Source organism: Marmota flaviventris, chromosome 4 (genome assembly GCF_047511675.1).
Source record: "Marmota flaviventris isolate mMarFla1 chromosome 4, mMarFla1.hap1, whole genome shotgun sequence".
Lineage (NCBI taxonomy): Eukaryota > Metazoa > Chordata > Mammalia > Rodentia > Sciuridae > Marmota > Marmota flaviventris.
Genome location: NC_092501.1, coordinates 155,929,069 through 155,951,018, shown reverse-complemented (window position 1 = coordinate 155,951,018; position 21,950 = coordinate 155,929,069).

Below are 21,950 nucleotides of genomic sequence, written 5' to 3'. Positions count from 1 at the left end.
AGGTCCACGGAGTGTCAGCGGGGCACCCCTGCAGAGGCCAGGGAGCGCAGCCCCTGGTAAAGGGCCTTGTGATTTCTTTTGCATGGTTCAGTTGTGGTTCAAGGGCAAAGCCTTCATGTATTGCTTACGTGACTGGGAACCACGTGGGGCAAAGGGAAGAAGCCACGGAGGCAGACATAGTTGTTTTACATTTGTTTCGTGTGTGTCGGGCTGGACTCATCTATTTATGTGCTGTTCCTGTTAGATCTCCTCAAACTTCATTGCAACCTCATGAGTCTAAAACAGTTCCCAGAGCATTTTTACTTGGTCAACTTTGCTTTTTGTATAATAAAGCTATGCTCCTCCCAGCCATGGTCAGTGCAGATGTCTATTTCAGCTACAGGCCCCAGTCCTTCCTGTTCATTGCCAGCATGGACGTCCCCTCTCCTGGACAGCCCCTCACTTGCCCTTCTGTCCCTCCAATGCTCAGGGTTCCAACAGGGTCCTCTGTGAGTCTCCCAGTCAATGTCACCCTGGAATTCCCTTCTGGTCCTGGAAGTCTGTTCTGTGCATCTTGAAGTTTTGGACCACATTTTAGACACTTAAGTCTCTTTCATGTGCTTTTGAGTGGACAATGTCTCATCCTGTGATGTTGTGATATAAGAAATAGATGCTTGGCTTTTTCCCTGGTGCCTGGCACAGAGTTCCTAAAGTCCCTGGAATCCAGGGTGACAGAGGAACATCTTTTGTTATTCCAGCCTCGTCCCTGAGATGATGCTGATGAGGTGACCCTTGCCAGGACCTTGAGGATGGGGGCTGGTTGCTGGAGGACCAAACCCTGTGATTGGAGGATTGGAACTATCAGTCCTGGCAGTTGACCTTCACGGTGCAGGGGCAGTAGGGGGTGGGAGGAGCCAGAGATTGAATTCAGTCACTAGTGGCCAGTGATTTCATCAACCATGCCTATTGGTGCTGGTGTGTCCCCCAAAGGCTCATGTGTTCAAGGCTTGGTCCCTCAGGCAACAATGTTCAGAGGTGGGGTTTGGGGAAGTCACTGGATCATGAGGGCTCTGACCTCATCAGTGGGTTAATCCACTGATGAATTGATAGCTGCATGGATTATTGGGACGCGATGAGGTGGGGACATTCAAGGGAGTGGGTCCTTGGGGGCATTCCCTTGGGGACAATATCATGTCCTCAGCCCCTTTCTCTGCTCTCTGTGCTTTTCTTCTCTCACCACATTCTGCCTCATCACAGGCCCAAAGCAATGGAGCCCACTGACCATGGACTGAAACCTCTGAAACTGTGAGCCACAATAAACCTTTCCTCTTCTAAATCGATCCTCTCAGGTATTTTTGTCACAGTGATGACCAGCTTATTAACATGCCTGTGTAACGGAACCTCCATGAAAGCCCCTTCAGAATTATCTGAACAGACTTAGAAAGAGCAGGTACCTGCTGAGGGTCTCTGGTGTTGGACTTTGGACATGGGGAAGGGAGAAGCTTCGGGACAGAGGAAAAGGTGAAGGTGGACTGGAGGAAGCATGGAGAGAGTGGCAGAGAGGAAGGTGTCATGCAATCGGGCCCCACTTGCCCCCAGAATACCACCAGAGGGCCTGGCCGGGCCAGAGACAGTCTCACAACTCACACCAAGCAGCCCCGCTGTTAACCACGCTCAGACCCTCGCCACCTGGGTTTTCCTCCGTTCTTCCACCACAGGTGTGGTTTCTGATCTTGATGGCCTACTGAGATTTACCAGTGACATCAGTCACCCCCGTCCCCATGGCCAGCTCCTGAAGATCTGAGTAGATCTGAGCAGAAGAGAGGATAGAGCTTGCAAAACAACAATTGCACAGAAGTTAAGCAAGCACACAAGACTTTACTCAAGACCATTGCTCTGGGGGACAGAGGCCAGAGCTCCATCAGAACGACACAAAGGGCTGGAAGGTTTTTAAGGGCTAAGCTGAGTTAGTGGGAAAGTCCTGAAGGGTAAGCAGTGGGAGTCAGAAGGTCATCTGGGTTTGCTAGTTGGCTTTCTCTAGAGGTGAAATCAACGCTCATATCTTTATAGTGGGAGGTAGTTTTGGAACTTGGGGCAGTGTGCCCACCCTCCCTCAGGGACTGAGAGTTGGGGGTGTGATCTTCCCTGATAACTGCATTTCAAAGAGGTGCTCACTATCCTTGAGAAAGTCTTTGCTGGGTTGTAGAGGATCTACAAGCCAAAGACAGAATTTACAATAACAGGTTTTCTAAAGTAAATGCACCAAGAGAGAGAAGGTCGGGGCCTAGGGTCAGGAAGAAGCCCGTTGTAAAGCTTAGTCAGGTGAGCCAGAGGTGAGGCCCATCGTGGTCAGGAACTCTGGACATAGCCAGTGTTTGTTGGCACCTACAGGGTACTCAGTCCTGTAGTAGGTTCAGATGGTACTGCCAATCTGCCGGTGACAGCTGCTCTCCCATTCACTAGTGTTTTCAATTTTCCAGGCCCTGGACGAAGCCATTCACGGGAATGATCTTTTTGTATTTCTCAGGATAAGTCACATGGGTACCACTGTTACTGCCACTCAACAGGTTAGGAAATGGGAATACCCTTGAGTGCCACCGGGAGTAGGCAGCAGAGCTGGGGCTCAAATCCAGGCCTGTCTGACAACTAAGCCCATGTTCAAATTCACATTGGTCACTAATAGGTAGTGTGAGCAGGCCCCAAGCTCATGAAGACATTGGTGTGACCATGGAGGGTTCTAGAGCCCGAGGCTTTGTGGGGCTGGTTCTGTGACAGCCTGCCCAACACAGTAGTCATTTGGTAAGTTTTGGAACAAAGCTTCTCTAACTTGTCTATGCACAGGTACACATCACCTGGGTAGTTGGTAAAAGGCAGATTCTTCTAGATCTGGGTGGGGCCTGAGAGTCTGCATTTCTTTTCCTTTTTTTAAAAATTTTTTTAATATTTATTTTTTAATTGTACACAAAACCTTTATTTTGTTTCTTATTTTTATGTGGTGCTGAGGATCGAACCCAGGGCCTTGCACGTACTAGGCAAGTGCTCCACCACTGAGCCACAAACCCAGCCGAAGAGTCTGCATTTCTAACAAGCTTCCAGGGGATGCTGATCCTGCTGGCTGAGGGGCTGTGCTCTGAGCCCCAAGGTTTCAGAAGACACGAAGTTCAGATCTGCTGGGCTGTTTCCTTCCCTGCTTTATTCCCACACCAAAACATCGTGCCTCGATTTTGTCTGCACATTGGAATCATCTGGGGAAATTTTTTAAATCCTGATGCCTGTTGGGATCCCATCTCCAGAGATTCTGACTTAGTTGGTCTGTGGTGTGTCCAGGGCATTGGGGTTTTTCAGAGGTCTCCAGTGATTCTGATGTCTGACCCGTTTTGAGAGTCAGGGTCCAAAGGATAGAAGAGATTTGAGAGACATCTTGAAGGTGAAACCACAAGAGGACACCTTTATATATAATATATAAAATTTATATATAAAAATTGAGGAACAATGGTTTGGGGTGGGAACAAACCCCATTAGCTATAAATTCCAGCTGGACACTCGGGCAGGACTGATGTTTCTTTAGGGATCATCTATCTTTGCTCTGAAGGCCTTCAGTTGATTACAGGAGGCCCATCCTTCACCCCAGTTATGGAGAGTACTCTGCTTCACTGAAGTCTACCAGTTTAAATGGAACTGCAAACCAGACAAATGAATAAAGAATCCCTTCATTATGATATTTGCACTAGTGTTAGACCCGCTGGGCACCATGGCTGGCCAAGTTGACACATGAAGTGAACCATCAAGGTCAAATGTTTATGGTAACCCAGTCCGAGGTGGGCCTGGGGAGAATGTCAGCTTGGTTTTGTAGAACAGGAAGTGGGGAGGTACTGAGATCACTGAGGTGGCTGGCGTAGGGCAGGGAGGTTCCCCTCACTACTGTACGTCTTCATCATCCCCAAATGACCCAAGTCAGTGAGTTGTCCACAGACTTCTTGGAAAAAAAGTCGCCTTTCGGTTAAATTGCTTTGTTTGTTTTGCGGATGATGCTAATCTGACCACGACAGGGCACAGAGCAACCCAAACTGGCCATTCACGCGTGAAAAGCCACACCCTCTTATTGGCATGGGGCCCAGAGGCCTAGGTAGGTGGGACACCGAGTGGGGTGCCTATAGTTATCATTCGAGTCCCACCAGTTCCCCTGTGAGTGATGAGGACGTGCTCAGAGACACACCCTGCTCTCAGAAGCTTGCACCTGGAAAGGGCAGGGGCCGCCCGACACCCAAGGGTGCCAGAATCGGGACTGGCCCCACCATAACGTATCTCAATCCCTGCTTCAGGCTTGTGCGCCTTCTCGAGGCCAGAGTGGGTGCATGCGGAAGCTCCGGGAGTAGGCCTCCTGTCAGGCAGACATCCCCCCATCCAGGGCGTGAGGTCTTGGTTGGGCTGACGTGGCTTACACCCTGCCCCCTTGGCGAAGGTGTCCATGTTGACAGTGGGCAGGTCTGACCCAGCCACTCCCAGGACCTGCAGGGACCTGGGCACATGGGCCCTGCCCCTCCTTGGATCCCCTGTCAGTGTGGGGTCTTCATCCCCACTGTCTCTGCTGAGCTGCTTCTGGACAACATGTGCAGCTCCAGGGCTCTTCTCCTGGCCAGCCTCTGATCTGTCGCCCGCGGTCTTAGATCCTAGAGCTGCTAGGTATCACGGCAGCATAAACTCGGTGGCTCTCCACGACGACAGAAACTTAGGACTTACCGTCTCACGGTTCCGGGAGCCACAAATCTGAACTCGAGGTTCGGGCAGGGCTGTGAGGGAGAGCTTGCTCCAGGCCTCCCCCTGGCTTGGGGGCTTGCTGTCCACCTTGGCCGTTCCTAAGCTTGCAGCCCTGTGCCCCCATTCCCCACCTCTGTCACCATCTGGTCTACCCCTGTGAGCACATGTCTTCACAGGACCGTCACGTCTTCTCTAAGGACATCAGGCCTCTTGGGTCAGGCCCACGCTAAGGAGCTCGTCTTTACCTGATTACACGGCAAAGACCCTCGTTTTAGTTAAGGCCACCCTCTCAGGAACCGGGGCTAAAGACCATCAAATCCTTTTGAGGGACCCATTTCAACCATAACACCCCCCCATTTTTGAACACTCCTCTTTCCAGAACTTTCTCTTTCTGAGTCTCACCTGATCCCTGATCCCTCTCTGGCTCTCAGCCCCACACTGCAGCTGAGCCCACTGCAAAGAAATGAGGAGGGGGCGTCTATTATCATTATATTTTTTGATGCTGGGTATTGAACCTAAGGGTGCTTTACCACTGAGCTGCACAGCCAGTTCTTTATTTTATTTTTAAAATTTTGAGACAGGGTGTTGCTAACTTGTAGAGGCTGGCCTCAAACTTGTAATCCTCCTGCCACAGGCTCCTGAGTCACTGGGCTTATGGGTATGCGTTGCCATGCCCAGCAAAAGGGCTCTACTTTAAACACTAAGTGACTGATCCAGCATCCCATTCATGGAACACCCAACAACTTAAGTTACCAACAAATATACTTCTTATGGTAACTTTGAAATAAATATTTGTTTTTAGAGTTCTATCCTTTTGAGAAAAATAACAGGTGAATGATTAATGACAATATTTGTTAATTAATGACAATATTATTGACACATTTATATTCTTTTTTTTTTTTTTTGGTACCAGGGATTGAACTCAGGGGCACTCAACCACTGAGCCACATCCCCAGCCCTATTTTGTATTTTATTTAGAGACAGGGTCTCACTGAGTTGTTTTAGCACCTTGACATTGCTGAGGCTGGCTTTGAACTTCTGATACTCCTGCCTCAAGCTCCTGAGCCACTAGGATTACAGGTGTGCACCTGAACCCAGAGATATATTAATATTCTTAAAAAAATGTTTTTAGTTGTAGTTGGACTCAATTCCTTCATTTTATTTTTATGTGGTGCTGAGGATTAAACCCAGTGCCTTCTACATACGAGGTGAGCACTCTACTACTAAGCTACAGCCCCAGCCCTAATATTCTTTATGATGGTAAATTATATAATAATCTCCAGGTTATGATTTTCAACCTATTTTAATGCACTGGTATTGTTTCCCCCATCTTTGTTTTTGTTCTAATTAGTTATACATGGCAGTAGAATGCACTTTGACACATCATACATAAGTGGAGTATAACTTCTCATTCTTCTGGTTGAACATAGTGTAGAATCCCACCAATTGTGCAATCATATATGCACATAGGGTAATAATGTCGATTCATTCTACAATCCTTCCTATCCCCATACTTCGTCCCCTCCCCTCCCTTAACTCTCACTGTCCAATCCAAATTAACTCAGTTCTTCCCTAGCCCCACCCTCACTTATTGTGAATTAGTATTCGCATATTAGAGAAAACATTGGGCTTTTGATTCTTTGAAATTGGTTATTTCGCTTAGCATAATATTCTCCAGCTCCATCCACTTACCTGCAAACTCCATAATTTCATTCTTCTTTAAGGCTGAGTAATCTTCCATTGTGTATATACACCACATTTTCTTTATCCATTCATCTGTTGAAGGGCACCTAGGTTGGTTCCATAGCTTAGCTATTGGGAATTGATCTGCTATGAACATTGATGTGGCTGCATCACTGTTGGTATTGGTTTTATTAAAATATTTGCAGAAAGAGCTGGGGTTGTGCTCAGTGACAGAACACTTGCCTAGCATGTGTGAGGCACTGGGTTCGATTCTCAGCACCGCATATAAATAAATGAACAAAATAAAGGCCCATCAATGTCTAAAAAAAATAAAAATATATTTGCAGAATATTTTAATATTCTGGAACTTACCAAGAAGAGTGTAACTTCTGTGGTTGTTTCTCAGGTCCTGTCCAAACAATCAATCCCATGATAAAAGGGAAGCATCAGAGTGTTTATGTCTCAGGGTTTCTCCAACCTGTTGTGTGAGCTCAGAACAGAGGAAGGATGAAGGCCAAGGCGGTCCCAGGTCCAGGCCTATAATGAGGTTCTAAGTCCCAATTCCTGGGACAGTGGCCACCCACCCGGCAGAGAGGCCCAGGGGATTCTGTCGTTGCGTGCAGGGGTGTACAATGACTTCCCAGAATTTTAATCACTTGGCATTTTGAGGGGGAAGAGCTGAGAGTCTCACGCAGCAGTGGGTAGATACTGGAAGGTTCCTACGGGCTCCCAACCTTTTCCAGAAAGCACATCTGCACTGGCAGCCACACTTCCGGGGCATCGCCACACCCCACAAGGTGACCACAGCCAGCTTTCACTACAGTTTTCTTTCTCACTTCGCCAAGAGACTGCATGTGGGAGAGGCGCAGAGATCAACGAGTTCCTCATGTGCGTGAGGTTGTGGCAGCCAGGCTGAGGGACAGGCTGTGCCACCCTTGGGCACATCAACCTGTGACACCGGTCAGATCAACCCCAGGAGGCAGGACTGCCTCGAGGCACAAATGCCTGAAATGGGTCTAACCCCAGGGTCCTGCAGACCAGCAGGGGACACAGACCACCGTCACCAGGCAATCTCAGTGTACACGTCAGGTGTGTTCTGTGCTCAGGAGAGATTGGTGGACCCCGGGGAAGAGGTTGGGGACCCCTGGAGGGCCTGGCTTTACACGGATGGCTGCCTTGATGGCACCATTTCCTGAGATGGCGAGTTTGGGGCAAGATGTAGATTGGAGGCAGAAGGTGGGCTCAGCTACCTCAAGGACAGGCATGTGAGGTGTCCAGTATAAAGCAGGACACAGGGGGCAGGAGGCCTAGAAGACCATTAGGGTGAGGTACAGGCTTGGCATGAGGAAGACACTGTTCCAGGGAGTGCTGAGCAGCCTGTTTCAGATGTGGGTTTCATTATGATCAGCAGAGGCAGACGGGCTGTCACTCACAGAGCCCGGGAGGAGGGACGCGCCATGCCACAGGGCCCCACAGGGAGGCGTTAGGGCCAGTCAGGGCAGAAGGAGAGGCAGGGGAAATGTGGGCAACGGCCTTTCCTGTGGTTTCAGGGACTGCCACAGCAGGGCAGGGCGAGCAGGCTTAGGGGTCCTTTGAATCATGTCACCCATCAGGTTGTCCAGGACCCTGTCAGGATCACGGGCAGAGGCTCCCGTGAAGAACGCCTGTTCCAAACAAGCTTCATTTTAGGGGACAGGCGGCTTCTGGGTGTCGAGGAGACACCTGCACAGGAGGACTAGTGCCCAGGTGTCCTGGGCACTCCGGGAGCCACCTGAGTACTGTCTGGAGTGAGGGTGACTGCACTGCCCAGTGAGCCTGCCGCCCGACTTCTGGGCTCACAGGTGACCCGGGATGGAGCTGCAGGAGGGGAGGCGGTGCCCCCGAGCGCTTTGTGTGCCCAGAACCAGGTCTCCCTGTGCAAAGGTGGGGCTCTGCTTTTTCTCCGTAGATCAAGTCGATGACCCAAATTTATAGCCTGGATGTCTCTGGGAGGCCTGCTGACCGCCTAGAGACGGCCCCCCCTGCTCCTCTGCGATGACGCTGAGCACTTCTGCAGAAGTCTGGTGGCCTTATCTCGTTTGATCCCTCACTCGTCTTTTATATGTACCCAGCAGGTTCTCTGTGCATGTGGGAGGTGACTGAGAAGACAGTGATGACCAGTGCTTCCCTAGACGCCGTGGACACCTGTGCTGGTGGAGCTTGTAAAACCAGGCGACCCTGGAAGAGGGCAGAGGCCGGGTCAGGTTCCTGCGAACACCTTCCTTGTGAAGAGCCACCCACTTCCCACCTGCCGGGTAAGTGGGCCCAAGGGGCCTCTGCTGAAGGGGGACATCACAAGGTGTGGGGTCAAGGGAGCCTCAGCCGGTCACTGGCAGCTCTGGAATCTGGCTTCATCTGCGCAATGAGGACATTAGTCAACAAGACGGTGACGTCCTCCAGCTCTGAGAACCGAGTGATTTCTGAGCAAGAGGCCGGTAAGCATGTCAGATGAGATCATGGGTCTTGCCACGAATCTGTTCACCATGTCAGTGGCTTTCCTATTCTGTGTGGGTGGCCTGCCCTAATCACCGTGTGGCCTGTAGCAGGTGTCTATCTAGGAAGACTCATCCAGCAACACAGCAGTTGGTGGAGGGCCTGTGACCACACAATGTCAAAGGCAGACACCCAAAAGAGAGGGGACAGAGTAGAGGAGGGCCACACCAGGGATACCCTGCTTATGTGCGACAGAACCAAACGCTCTGGGCGGGAGCCCTTCCCCGTCCCTCAGTGTGCAGACACAGGAGCTGGGCAGCTGAGCAAGAAGAGCCCTCCGTCCTTGGTAACAGGAGCTAGCAAGGCGCTGCTACTGATTTGCTCGGGCTTAGTGAGGTTTGGGGTCATCTAGGAAGCAGGGTAAAAAATGAGGGCAGAGGCCCTTCCTGATTCTCCCAACCCGAGTGACTTGTTCCACTCTCTCGTGGACTGCGGCTACTGTGGGAATCCTGGCAACCTCACTAGCCAGCCGCAGTCTCAGGGAGCAGAGCTGGCCTCTGGTCTTGGGGCAGGTGGGCAGGCCCTGGCCCTGGCTGCCCAGCATCTGCACTCTCCGGCAAACAGCTGTGCTGGTGGCCAAGGCTTCCTCAACCCATCTCTCAACTGTTCGTGAAATTAAATGATGTCATTATTATGAAAACTGATAAAGGATGAAGGAAAAAGAAAGAGTGGTTTTCACAAAACTGAGTCAGACGAACAGGTAACAAACCAATCTGCTGTCCAGACAGGAGAGTGACAGCTCGGGGGCGGGGTGCAGGACTCCCACGTCTTCACTGTGTTCTCCCCACAACTGCCATACAGGATCCAACCTGGGACTCATCCATGATGGGCTATGGGCCTGGACTCCGAAAGATCACTCAAATTTCAACCCTTAGAACTTTATTTCTTCAAGAGAGGGCCTTGATCACATGGACACCAGAGACTGGAGAGTGAGTTACATGGACATGTTTGAAATTTAAGTACCTGATACATGGGCAATAGGTGACACATTTCTATACTTTATTTGCTTTAAAAATATTAATTGACTAACCGCCACACCCAGCCTAGAATAAGAGAGCTTCCATCTGGTTCCTCTTATGTTGAGAGGGAGGTGGCGGCCCAGGGGTGGGGCAGGGATCACATTTTATTAATGTTGGGCACCTGACTTGCCTGCTCACTTATGGGGATCCGTGTCCCCAGGCATGTGATTGAACCTGGGGTGGGGCCAAATCACGGCAGCCCGTGATTTGGCCCCACAGGGAGCTGCTGTTACTGCTGTTAGTTCAGTAGGTACCAGTGGAGAATCACTGGGCAGCAGAGCCACTGGGCTGCCTGCTGGGCTTCATGGTCAGCTTCACCTGCATCAGGTTCTAGGAGGGTTCCCTAGAGGCCTGGAGCTTGTCCCAGAATGCTGTGCGTGGCTTCTCAGCCTGGTGCTGCCCATAGACACCAGACCCCAGGCTCCAGGAGTGACCCCTCCCTCAGATCCAGGGCCAGCAAACTGCATTCTGCACCTGGGCTGGCTCTTGACCTTGCCCTCCAGGTGAGGGGCCTACACAGGGACAAACATGACTGACTACCAACCTGGCCAAAGCCTGGCTTTGCCACCGTTCAGGTCAGCTCAGGTCAACACCGCTTTGAGGATATCGATCAAAGTTGGACAGGAAGGATAAGGTTTGAGACAAACAGGAACCTTGTGGGAAGTGTTAGAATCTAAGATCTAAGGAAACGCTGTGCTCTCTCCAGGGCCCAGTAGAGCCTCCAACAATGAAGTGAGGGGAGTGGTTTTGGGGTCCCCAGGCTTGGTCCTATTACCCTGGGCTATAGTCTTTCCATCACTGCCTGATCTGGGCCAGTCTATCCAGCCCCAGGGTTTGGAGACTCCCAAAGGAAAGGAGTGCCCTGGGCCCGCCCGATCTGAACCTCCTGAAGAAGCTGCCAGTGCCCAAAGAGAGGAGGTGACATTCCTTTTGAGGCTTTCAACCTTTTATTGGATATTTCATAATGCAAAAGAGTGCATATGTGTGAGCTATGAAAATACCAGCAAAACAGACCCCTGTCCACCCCGCTTCCGAAACAGCCATTCCTCGTCCCCTGGGGATCTTGGGGGCCTTCCCTAGTCCTCTCACTGCCTCCCTTGCCCCAAGCAAGTGAATCCTCAAATTGTTTTTTCTCATTTTAGAGTGGCTTTGAGCTCCAAATTCCAAAATTTTGCAATTTGCAACTTGTCATGATTTGAAGGTGATTCACACCACCAGAAATAAGAGGGGCTGAGAGTGAGTATTTGACTTTAATCTTTTTACATTTTTTTAATATTTATTTTTTAGTTGTAGTTGGACACAATACCTTTATTTCACTTATTTATTTTTATGTGGTGCTGAGGATCGAACCCAGGGTCTCGCACCTGCGAGGCGAAAGATCTACCATTGAGTCACAACCCCAGCCCAATCTTTTTACATTTTTAAAAAAATAACCAAACCATTTTTCAGGTCACTTCAGTTCAGGGCTCAAGTTCCCTGAGCAGAAACATCATTGTCTCTCTCTGCAGGTGGGGGAGGGGCCAGGCTTGGGGTGCTCACTCTGCTAGGGGGTTGGCTTTTCCAATTATTCACTGGACTAAATTTTTATGCCTACGCAGGTCTTCAGGTGTTCAGGTGTACCTGGAACCTGGTTAATATAATGGGGCTCCTCCTGAGAGGAGGCCAAGACTTTTCTTTGCAAAAGCCCCCCATAGTCTGAACAGCTGTATCATATGGAACATAGGAGTCAGTCCAACTTTACAAAATGCGAGGGGTGTTACAAAATCTGCAAGGACATTGTAGGCTCATCAGCTCTCTGATACAGCCGGGTACTTCTGTTGAATATCACACTGGCCCCCAGTGAACAAGAGAAATGAAAATCTTCTCAAAACCAAAAAGACCCTCTTGGGGCTGAGCTATCTCTGATGGGACAGGGCTGATCAAAAGAGAAGGAGTGGCTTTGCGGTCCCAAGGAGCAAGGAGTCAGGTCCCCTCTGACACCACCTCCCAGGGCCCTGGCCCTTAGCACCTGGCTGCTTTCTGGGCAGGGCCAGCAAACTTGCTGGATGGAAGCAACGGGATGGCAGGCCCACCTGGCACCCACAGTGCCTGGCTCTTCACTGAGCCTGGGGTCCTTGTCAACCAACAAGGGATCTGCAAAGCTCCAGGGGCTACACACCTGGTTAAAGACCCGGATATTGAGTGCAATTTTTTCACTGAGGTTGTAAATAGCCACCTTTGAAAAGGCCAAGTGTCCTTACTGCCTAATCTCCGGGGGCACTGCATCGCCTCCAGCCCAACTCAGGAAGCTGGGGCACACCATCCTCAGCGCTGGGAAAGCAACGTTGTCACCTGTTTTCCACTCTGCCTGCAGTGTCTCATAAGTGCCCATGCTGGGGACAGCCTGCTGGACATGGCTTGGGCAGATTTAGTGGGTTTGGAAGAAGACACTGGCCTCCCTGGAGGAGTCCTGGCCTTGCTTCCTGAGGTGTCCCTTGTGGGCTCCCATTTTGCTGCAGACAGCAGGGAGGGTCTTCTGTTGAGAGGGTCTCCCAGTGCTCCCGGGCCTGCCGTGAGCAGGAGTAAGGGACCAGAACAGTCCCAAAGGAGTATGAGTTCTACCTGGGGGAACTTCCTTCTCTTCTCCCATTGCCAAGGTGTGCAGTAGCCAGAGGGAGAGAAATGCCAACTGTGCAAGGCCAGGGGCAGCCTAGGGAGGAGCTGAGGACCCGCCTGGCCCCAGGAGGGCTGGCTTTACCCTCAAGGTCAGTGGTGTGACCCCAGTCAGATTACCCTGGCTCCTGACCCTGGCCCCTTGCTCAGGAAAATGTGGGCTTTCACTAGAAGGTTGCTCTCTTCCAGCCTAGACATCCCCTCCGAACCCGTGAACAGACTCCACACTTGGGGAGGAGGGTCTCAGTGGGGCTCACAGGAGCACTGGTCCTGGGCAAGGCAGAAGGTAGATCCCAAAGAGCCATCTGCACCCATGTGCTAGGCTGATCAGCTTTCTGATACAACGGGTACTTCTGTTTAATATCACACTGGCCCTGTTCCTGGGCTGGGGAGGGACTTGGGAGGTTTTCTCTAGTGTTATTGACTAGGGGTCACATAATACTCTTGCAGTATTTTTTTGATAATCAGAGACCCTGGAACATGTGGGTCAGGCAGCCCCCGAGTTCATCCCTAAGGAGCTTCTGTGTTTGGCTGAGGACCAGGGTAAGTTTTTAGGAAACCAGAAGCACAGACTTTAGGCCAGGTAGATTTCTGTCAAAGGCCCCCTTTTCCACACTCCTTGGATTCCTCTTTTTTCCCTTCTACTACCAAGTCTACTCAAATTCCCAGGGCAGCTCAGAACATTCTAGAACAGTCACACAACTATGAGCTTCCTGGGAAGCTGTGGGTCTGCAGATAGTAGGAGGGGCCTGCAGAATCTCGACAGTTTCTTGAGACTGCCTGAATTCCTGTCTGGGGCTCCAGGACCTTTGAAATTCTCACTGGGCAGATCACATAACACTGCAGAGTGGATCAACAAAAGTGGTCAAAGCCCCTGCCTCTGGCCGGGTAGACCCTCTGGGCTTTTCTCTCCTTTGAGGCCCTTTTCCACTCTTCTTAGGCTCCCAGCCCTTCCCTGGGCCCTGCCTACCTCCCTACTCTAAGAAATGAGCCTCTTCACCTCCCTCCGCTTCCTTTTACCTCTATCCTCTCCTTCCTCGAGTTCTGGAGGTCTGAGGGGTCCCTCTTGGTTCCCAGGTCGACCCCTCCTCAGGGTCCCTGCTCGCACCCTGTTCCTGGCCTGGCTCTCAGACTCTCCGGCCCTGGTCCTCCCCGTGTCACATTTCCTGGATGAACCTCTTCCCCACCTCCACTTTCCCCCTTCCTCAGCCTCCAGCTCTTGTCATGGGGGACTGCCACTCCCTGGCTGCCCCACTCTGCCCCCACCCTTCAAGCCCTGCCCTGCTAGACAAACGCTCCTCCTGACTGGGGCTGCCCTCTGCTGCCTCTCCCCCCACTCCAGGCCTGTGAGGGTCTGCAGAGTCCTGTTTCCTCCCTCCAAATTCCCGAGTACCCCACCTACCCCCTTATTGTCAGAGCAGGCCCCCCTCTAGCTGTCCAGCCGCCTCTCTTCAGCGGATGTCCTACACCTACTGGTCACTTTCCCAGCCTCTGCAGCCCACAGCAGCCCCAGAGCTTCTGTGATGGACATTTCAGCTCTAAAGGGAGCATCATCAAAATTTAGCTATTGGTGTTGAATCTGCATCAGACGTGCCCATATTAAGCAGGTTGGTAAAGTCACATGATGGGGCTATTTTTCTCTCATATAGGATTTCAGTTTCAGAACTAAATTTCTAGTATGAACCAAATCTTAGTCTGGTGTTCTTCATCCATCCCTTTATAGAAACACTGTATCAGTTAGGGGACTGGAAAGTGAAGAAAATAACCAGATTTTACAAATTAAATGTCACGAAATCTAACTGGTTAAAAGAGCTCAAGTTTGTGGTTTTAGACACTTCCATTTCAATTTATGAATTGTGGGAACATAAACTCTGGGACCCAGAAAGCATCTCAATGACACTAGGATATGTCTCAATTTTGTGCTTAATTTGCCTAAAATCTTCACCTTTCTAACCTCACCCAGTTCAGGTCCACACATAGGGACCTGGGGCAGGTTCTTCTTAGCCGCAGAGAGATGTCTACTACAGACATTTTTCTCCTCTACCTTTTTCATGTCACAATCTGGAATCCTTTTGCTTGAGAATGAAGCCCAATCTGTGACCATTTGCCCAAAATCAAAAACCTCCATCTTTTCTGGACCTTAGGAAATGGAATCAAATGGCTCACTGATGCCCCCCTCTGGCGAGGTCTTTTTTGGGACGTGCCATCAGCCAGGAAGATTTCTGGGCATCTCCACAGGAGGTGGGTATTCGCAGTTTCTGAATCCTGAGTTGGGCAGCTGTAGTCTGTGTCCATATCTGCAGGAGGTGAGAGTGGCCAGCAACGGGACCCCGGGAGGCAAAGAGAAAGAGCCCAAGAGTGAAGGGCAGACTGGTGTGACGGTCTGGAGGGTGGTGGAGGAGGGGGCGCCTCCAGCTGCACTACAGGGAGGAAAGCAGGCCCCCCCGGGGGGGAGGCTTGCAGCTGCAGAGGAGCTGGGAAGAGCTAAAGAGCTCCCAAGAAACCCCGAGTCGCCTCCCACCCATGCTGCCATGCATTTTAGTTCTCAGTTCCCATTCTCCAAATTCCCAGTCTCTGAAAGACTGACACAAAGGGTCACTGAGGTTCCTCTGGGCAGGACAAGAGTCTCTGAAATGCGATCACATTCAGGTGGGAATTCTCCTTTTGAATTTGGGCCTCTAATTCATGATCCTCACAGGGGACTATGGTTCGCCTGACCCTGGGGAGGGCCAGGATGTGGCCACAGTTTGTTTTGCTTTGCTCAGTGCTCTCAGAGGGTGGGAAGGAGTAGAGCAGACGGTGTATTTTTGGATGCAGCTGCTCTTTGCCTGGGGAAGTACAGAGGGTGGTTTCAACTTGTCCTGGAGGTCACACCATCACATTTTCATCAGCACTGTCGTGGGGCCTCACGGTGACTTGGTGAGGGCATGAAGGTGACCAGAGATGACCACCCGACTCTCCACCAGCTGAGATGAGAAAACCAGATTCCAGTAAGGGCTGCTGCTTGGGACCAACTGGGCAACCAGTCACCTCAGCCTCATTCTGAGCAGCTTGATGGCTCCAAGCCGCCTAAGGATGGGGTTCCACTGAGCCCAAAGGGCCAGGCTTCAGAATGGTGATGGCACTGACTGGTGTCATACAGGAACCAAAGTGCTATGTTCACTTAGAAGGCACCCAAGCCTCTGGAGAAACATGAGCAGTCTAGTTTTTATGTTTTCCTTTTTAGTGAAAATGCCTAGAATGGAATTTTATTTAGAAAAGTCTAAAAAATAGAGAGGAACAAAGAAGGTGGAGTAGAGGAAGGCTGCATCTTCCAGCTGCTCAGCCGCTCGGTACTGCTTCTCCAGCGAGCTGGGTGACTGAGGGCATTGACTGAAATTCAATGTGGGACTGTCAGAGACTCAGACCCGGACAGTCTGGTGTTTTGAACAAGAGAGTACGTTGCAGCGAAGCCAGTGGTGGCAGCAATAGTGGGTCACCACAGATGGGAGGAGTGATACAAAGGGGAAGAAACACAGCAGATGGATTTGGCATGAACACCTGTAGAACAGAAAGGCAACCTGAACTGAAGCTGGTTCAGAGGCTGCGCAGCAAGCCCTATAATCCTCACATTGTGAGCAGAGAGATAAAGCAGGGAGCCATCTTGTGAAGGTCATGCTGCAGCTTGGTGTTGTGGGAACCCTGGAGATCACAGTAAATATTGTCATAGTGTCCCAGCCAGTGCCTAGGAGGTGGCCTAGGGTGCATCCAGAGGAATGCAATTCAATTAGGCAAAGAGAAGATTATATTCACTTTCCCTTGGAGTCCAGTGGCTCTTGGACTGAAGAGAGTCAGGAAACCCAACAAGTGGATGTGACATTTGGAGATGAAGCCTTGGAAGGCCATATTTATGGGTGTTGGAGTGTGTGAGATCTGCTGTGCCCCCTCACTATTAGTGGAATTCTCAGGAAGCCCCCATGACACCCAGTGGAGATCGGAATCTGCCTAGCCCTTTAAGTGTGTTGATCTAATCTTTCTGGAGTTACCACCCGCAAAAGTTCTAAAGTTCCACTCTGAGGTAGACCCCAGCTGCTGGAACTTCCCATTTAGAACTCTGCATTAGCCCGGCCCTGGGGTGCATCAATCTAGTCTGTCTGGATAAAACTCCAGTAGGTGGTATTTCCCATTCTATCCTACTTTGTACTGGTGACAAGAAAGCCAAGTCATTTCAATCAGCTTCAGGCAAACAGAGTTCCAGGCCACTCTAGTCAGCAGCTTGGTGAGCAACACAAAGGAGGAAGGGTTTATTAGCCCTCAGCCCTTGGTCTCTCTAAGGGCTGCATAGACCAAGAAAAAAGGGGAAGGTGGGTAGTCTGGCATAGGCAGTGAATATTTATCCTTATCCACAGTTTCAACCACCCCAATGGAGACAATTATTTTTCATTAACAATTTTTTTTGTTTTGTTGTATTTACTGATATGTATGTATGTGTGTGAGTGTGTGTGTGTGCCACGTATGTGCCAAGTACACACACGTATTACTGTTTATCATTTTTATCCCTTTTCATTATTTTGTTCTTTGAAGGTTTTGTTGTTGTGGTTACTCTCTTTTCTCCCCCTAAATGCTAAAATTTCTTGCTTGCTCTTTCTCTAGTATTTTTCTTTCTCCTCTTTCTTTATGGCGTTCACTTGCTACCTCTCTCCTGCTTTTTTTCTTTTCTCCTTTTGAATATTCTAAACTCTTTTTCCTTCCTACCCCATTTTATTTTAATAAACTATATTTTACCATCTTCAAACTATTTAGATTATATAATTTAAGCCCACACCATTCATGTTGTTGCAGAGCATTGCCCCAATCTTGTGAGACCTACAGAGAAAGTGAAATCCTTAAGCTTTGACACAATACACATTATATCAAAGTACACTAATCATCACCAAAGAACTAGTAGGGAAACTATGCTATGAAAACCACCTGGAAATATATTCAACAATTTACAACAATCTGATATCCCAGAGCACTGCTCCAAGAGAAGGCTGTTCCCTGAAAAGGTCCTCACATAAAAGTGGAAGAGAAGTCCATTCCAAAAGGTGCCACATCTCAACATAGGAACACAACAAATGTGAAAAAACAAGGTAACACGACATCTCCTAAAGTTCATAATATACCAGGAACTGATTCCAAAGATATTGGAGTGGTTGAAATACCAGATAAAGAATTCAGAATAGTGATTATAAAAAAAGCATCAATGTATTCCAAGAGAACCCAGAAAAAAAATGAATGAAAATAACTGAAAGAAAAATAACTGCCAAGGCTACAATACCTAATAAATCTCTCCTTCAGAACTGAAGAAATAAAAGACCTTCCAAGATAAGCATACATTAAAAGAATTTATGAACACTGAGCCAGCATTACAGAAATTATTTAAAGACATATTATATATAGAAGGAATCAAAAAACTCCAGAATTTGGGGCTGGGGTTGTGGCTCTGTGGTAGAGTGCTCGCTTGGCATGCAGAAGGCACTGGGTTCGATCCCCAGCACCACATAAATGTAAAATGAAGATATTGTGTCCACCTACAACTAAGAAATAAACAACAACAAAAAAAAAAACTCTCCAAAATTCATGAACTGATAAATCTCATTAGAAAAGTAGCTAAGCAAATGATAGAGGACTAAATTAAACATTAAAAATAAATCAAAATGGAAAGAATAAAAATCTCTATAACACTGAATGCGAATGGTCTAAACTATAATTAAGACACAGTTGGAAGAATGGAATAAAAAATATGACCAAACAATAAGCTGCTTGCATCTTGATCCATCTTACAGGCAAAAGCAGCCTGAAAGTGAAAGGATGGAAAATGATATTCCATGGAAATGGAGCCCGTAAACAAGCAGGAGCAGCTGCTCTCATATGTGAAAAAGCAGAATTCAGGTCAATATTAATCAGAAGAGACAAAGAGAACAATCAAACAGGAAGATAAAATGATACTAAATATTTATGCCCCCAAATGTCATTATACTAATTACATAAAACAAACACTACTTGACATAAAGACTCTGATAGACCCCAAATACAATTTTGTCTCAGCTGCTTGTGGAACCTTCTTAAAAACAGAGCATATTTTAGGCCATAAAGCAAGTTTTAGCATTTTAATAAAAAAATTTATATAACACCTTGCATTTTATCAGATCACAATGAAATGAAGTTTTAAGAAGCAAATGAGAATAGAAAGATACAACATAATAGAATCTCTGGGACACTATTATGGCCATTTGAAAGTTTGTGAAGAGTGCCTACATAAAAAAATCAGAAAGAGCCTAAATAATCTAATAATGCACCTCAAGGCCCTAGAAAACCATTTCCAAAACCAGTAGAAGGAAGGAAATAATTAAGGTCAGAGCCAAAACTAATGAAATAGAGAATTAAAAATCAATACAAAAGATCACTTAAACAAAGAGCTGATTCTTTTTTTTTTTTTAAGAGAGAGAATTTTTTAAAATATTTATTTATTTATTTTTTTAGTTTTCAGCGGACACAACATCTTTGTTTGTATGTGGTGCTGAGGATCGAACCCAGGCCGCATGCATGCCAGGCGAGCGTGCTACTGCTTGAGCCACATCCCTAGCCCAAAAGAGCTGATTCTTTGAAAAGATAAGCAAGATTGATAAACTCTTCACTAAACTAACCAAAAGAAAGACCCAATTAATAAAATTGGAGATGAAAAAGGACTATTTTGAAAACCAATACTCTAATAAACTGAAAAAATCTAGAAGAAATGAATAAATTTCTAGATACACATGACATACCAAAATTGAACCAAGAGGACATAGAAAACCTAAACCGACTAATAATAAAAAAATTGAAGCAGTAATAAAAAGCCTTCCAACAAAGAAAAGCCCAGGATTGGGTAGCTAAATTGTACCTGTTTAAAGAACTAATCTAATGTGGGGCTGAGATTGCAGCTCAGTGGTAGAGTGCTCGCCTTGCACATGTGAGTCACTGGGTTCAATCCTCAGCATCACATATAAATAAATAAAGGTATTGTGTCCATCTACAACTAAAAAAAAGTTAAAAAAAAAGAACTAATGTGAATGGTCCTCAAATTATTTCATGAAATAGAAAGGGACACTTCCAAATAGGAACACTTCCAAACTCATTCTACAAAGCCAATATCTCCCTGATACTTAAACCAGACAAGGACACAACAAGGAAACAAAACTACACATTAATATCCCTGATGACCATAGACACAAAATCCTTAATAAAATATTAGCAAATCATATTGAACAACATGTTAAGAAGACTGTGAATCACAATCAAGTTGGTTACATCATGATCAAGCTGGTTTCATTCCAGGGTTGCAAGGATGCAACCTTGCAAATCAGTAAGTGTAATTCACTACATAAGTAATATAAAGGACAAAAATCACAGAATCATCTCAATAGTTGCAGACAAAGCTTTCAACAAAATTAAGTTCATTTGGATGAAAACAACGAAGAAAGTGGGGTCAGAAGAAATTTACCTCAACATCATAAAGGCTATCTATGATAAATCCAAAGGCAACATCATAATTAATGGGGAAAAACTGAAAGCATTTCCTCTAAACTCAGGAATAAGACAATGATGTTCATTCTCACCACTCATATTCTATACAGTACTTAAAGCTTTAGCCAGAGAAATTAAACAAGAGAAAGAAATAAAAAGGATACAAATAGGAAAGGAAGAAATCAAATAATCACTGTTTGCAAATGGCATGATCCTATACTTGGAAGATCCAACAAGTTCTACCAGAAGACTTGTTGAGCTAATAAACAAGTTCAGCAAAGTATCAGGATATAAAAATTCAACATACAAAAATCAGTAGCTTTTCCATACACTAATAATTAATCCACTGAAAAACAAATCAGGAAAACAATTCCATTTAAAGTCTCCAAAAAATAAAAACAAACAAACAAACCCACCCAAGGAATAAATCTAACCAAGGAGGTGAAAGACCTCTTCAATGAATATTATAGAACTCTGAAGAAAGAAATTGAAGAAGGCATGAGAAAATGGAAAGACCTCTCATGCTCATGAATAGGCAGAATTAATATTGTTAAAATGGCCATTTTAGCTAGACATGGTGGCACATGCTTGTAATCCCAGTGGCTCAGGCAGCTGAGGCAGGACGACTACAAGTTCAAAGCCAGTCTCAGCAATTTAGTGAGGTCCTAAGCAACTGAGTGATACCCTGTCTCTAAATAAAATTTAAAAAAGGGCAAGGGATATGGCTCAGTGGTTGAGTGCCCCTGGGTTCAATCCCCAGTTTACCCCCATTCCCCAAAAAGGCCATATTAACAAAAACAATCTACAGATTCAATGCAACCCCCAACAAAGTACTAATAAAATTCTTCACAGAACTAGAAAAAACACTCCCAAAATTCATATGGAATAAAAGACTCAGAATAACTAAAACAATTCTAAGCAAAATGAGCAATGCTAAAGGCATCACAATACCCACTTTTAAATTATACTATAGAGCTAAAGTAACAAAAATAGCAAGGTACTGGTATAAAAATAAGTATAAAGACCAACAGAATAGAATAGAAGACACCGAGACAAAACCACATAGGAATAATCATCTGATTCTTGTCAAAGGTGCCAAAAACATTTGTTGGAGAAAAGACAGCCTTCATAACAAACAGTGCTAGGAAAACCTAGTATCCATATGTAGAAGACTGAAACTAGATCCTATCTCCTGCTCTGCACAATGTCAACTCAAAATGGATCAAAGACCTAGGAATTAGATCAGAAAATCTGCAATTGCTAGGAGAAAACATAGACTCAACACTTTAACATATGGATGCAGGTGATGACTTCCTGAATAGGATTCTTATAGCTCAGAAAATAAAACCAGGAATTAATATAAGAGATGATACCAAATTAAAAAGCTTCTGTACAGCAAACGAAACAAGAGTGTGAAGAGAGAGCCGACACAGGGAGTGCAGCTCCTTCTAAAGGATTAATATCCAGAATATATAAAGAACTCAAAAACTTACACACACACACACACACACACACACACACACACACAAAACCCAATAAATAAATGGCAAATGAACTAAATAGACACTTCTTGAAAAAATACAAATGGCCAACAAATATCAAAAACACAATTTTTAGCAATGGAAAATGCAAATAAAAACTACACTGAAATTTTGTGGAAATCATCAAGAATACAAGTAAGAATAAATGCCTGTGAGGATGTGTGGGGGTGGGGGAAGGGACACTTATACACTGTTGGATTGTAAATTAGAACACTCACTTTGGATATCAGTATGGTGGTTCCTCCAATGACCAGGAACG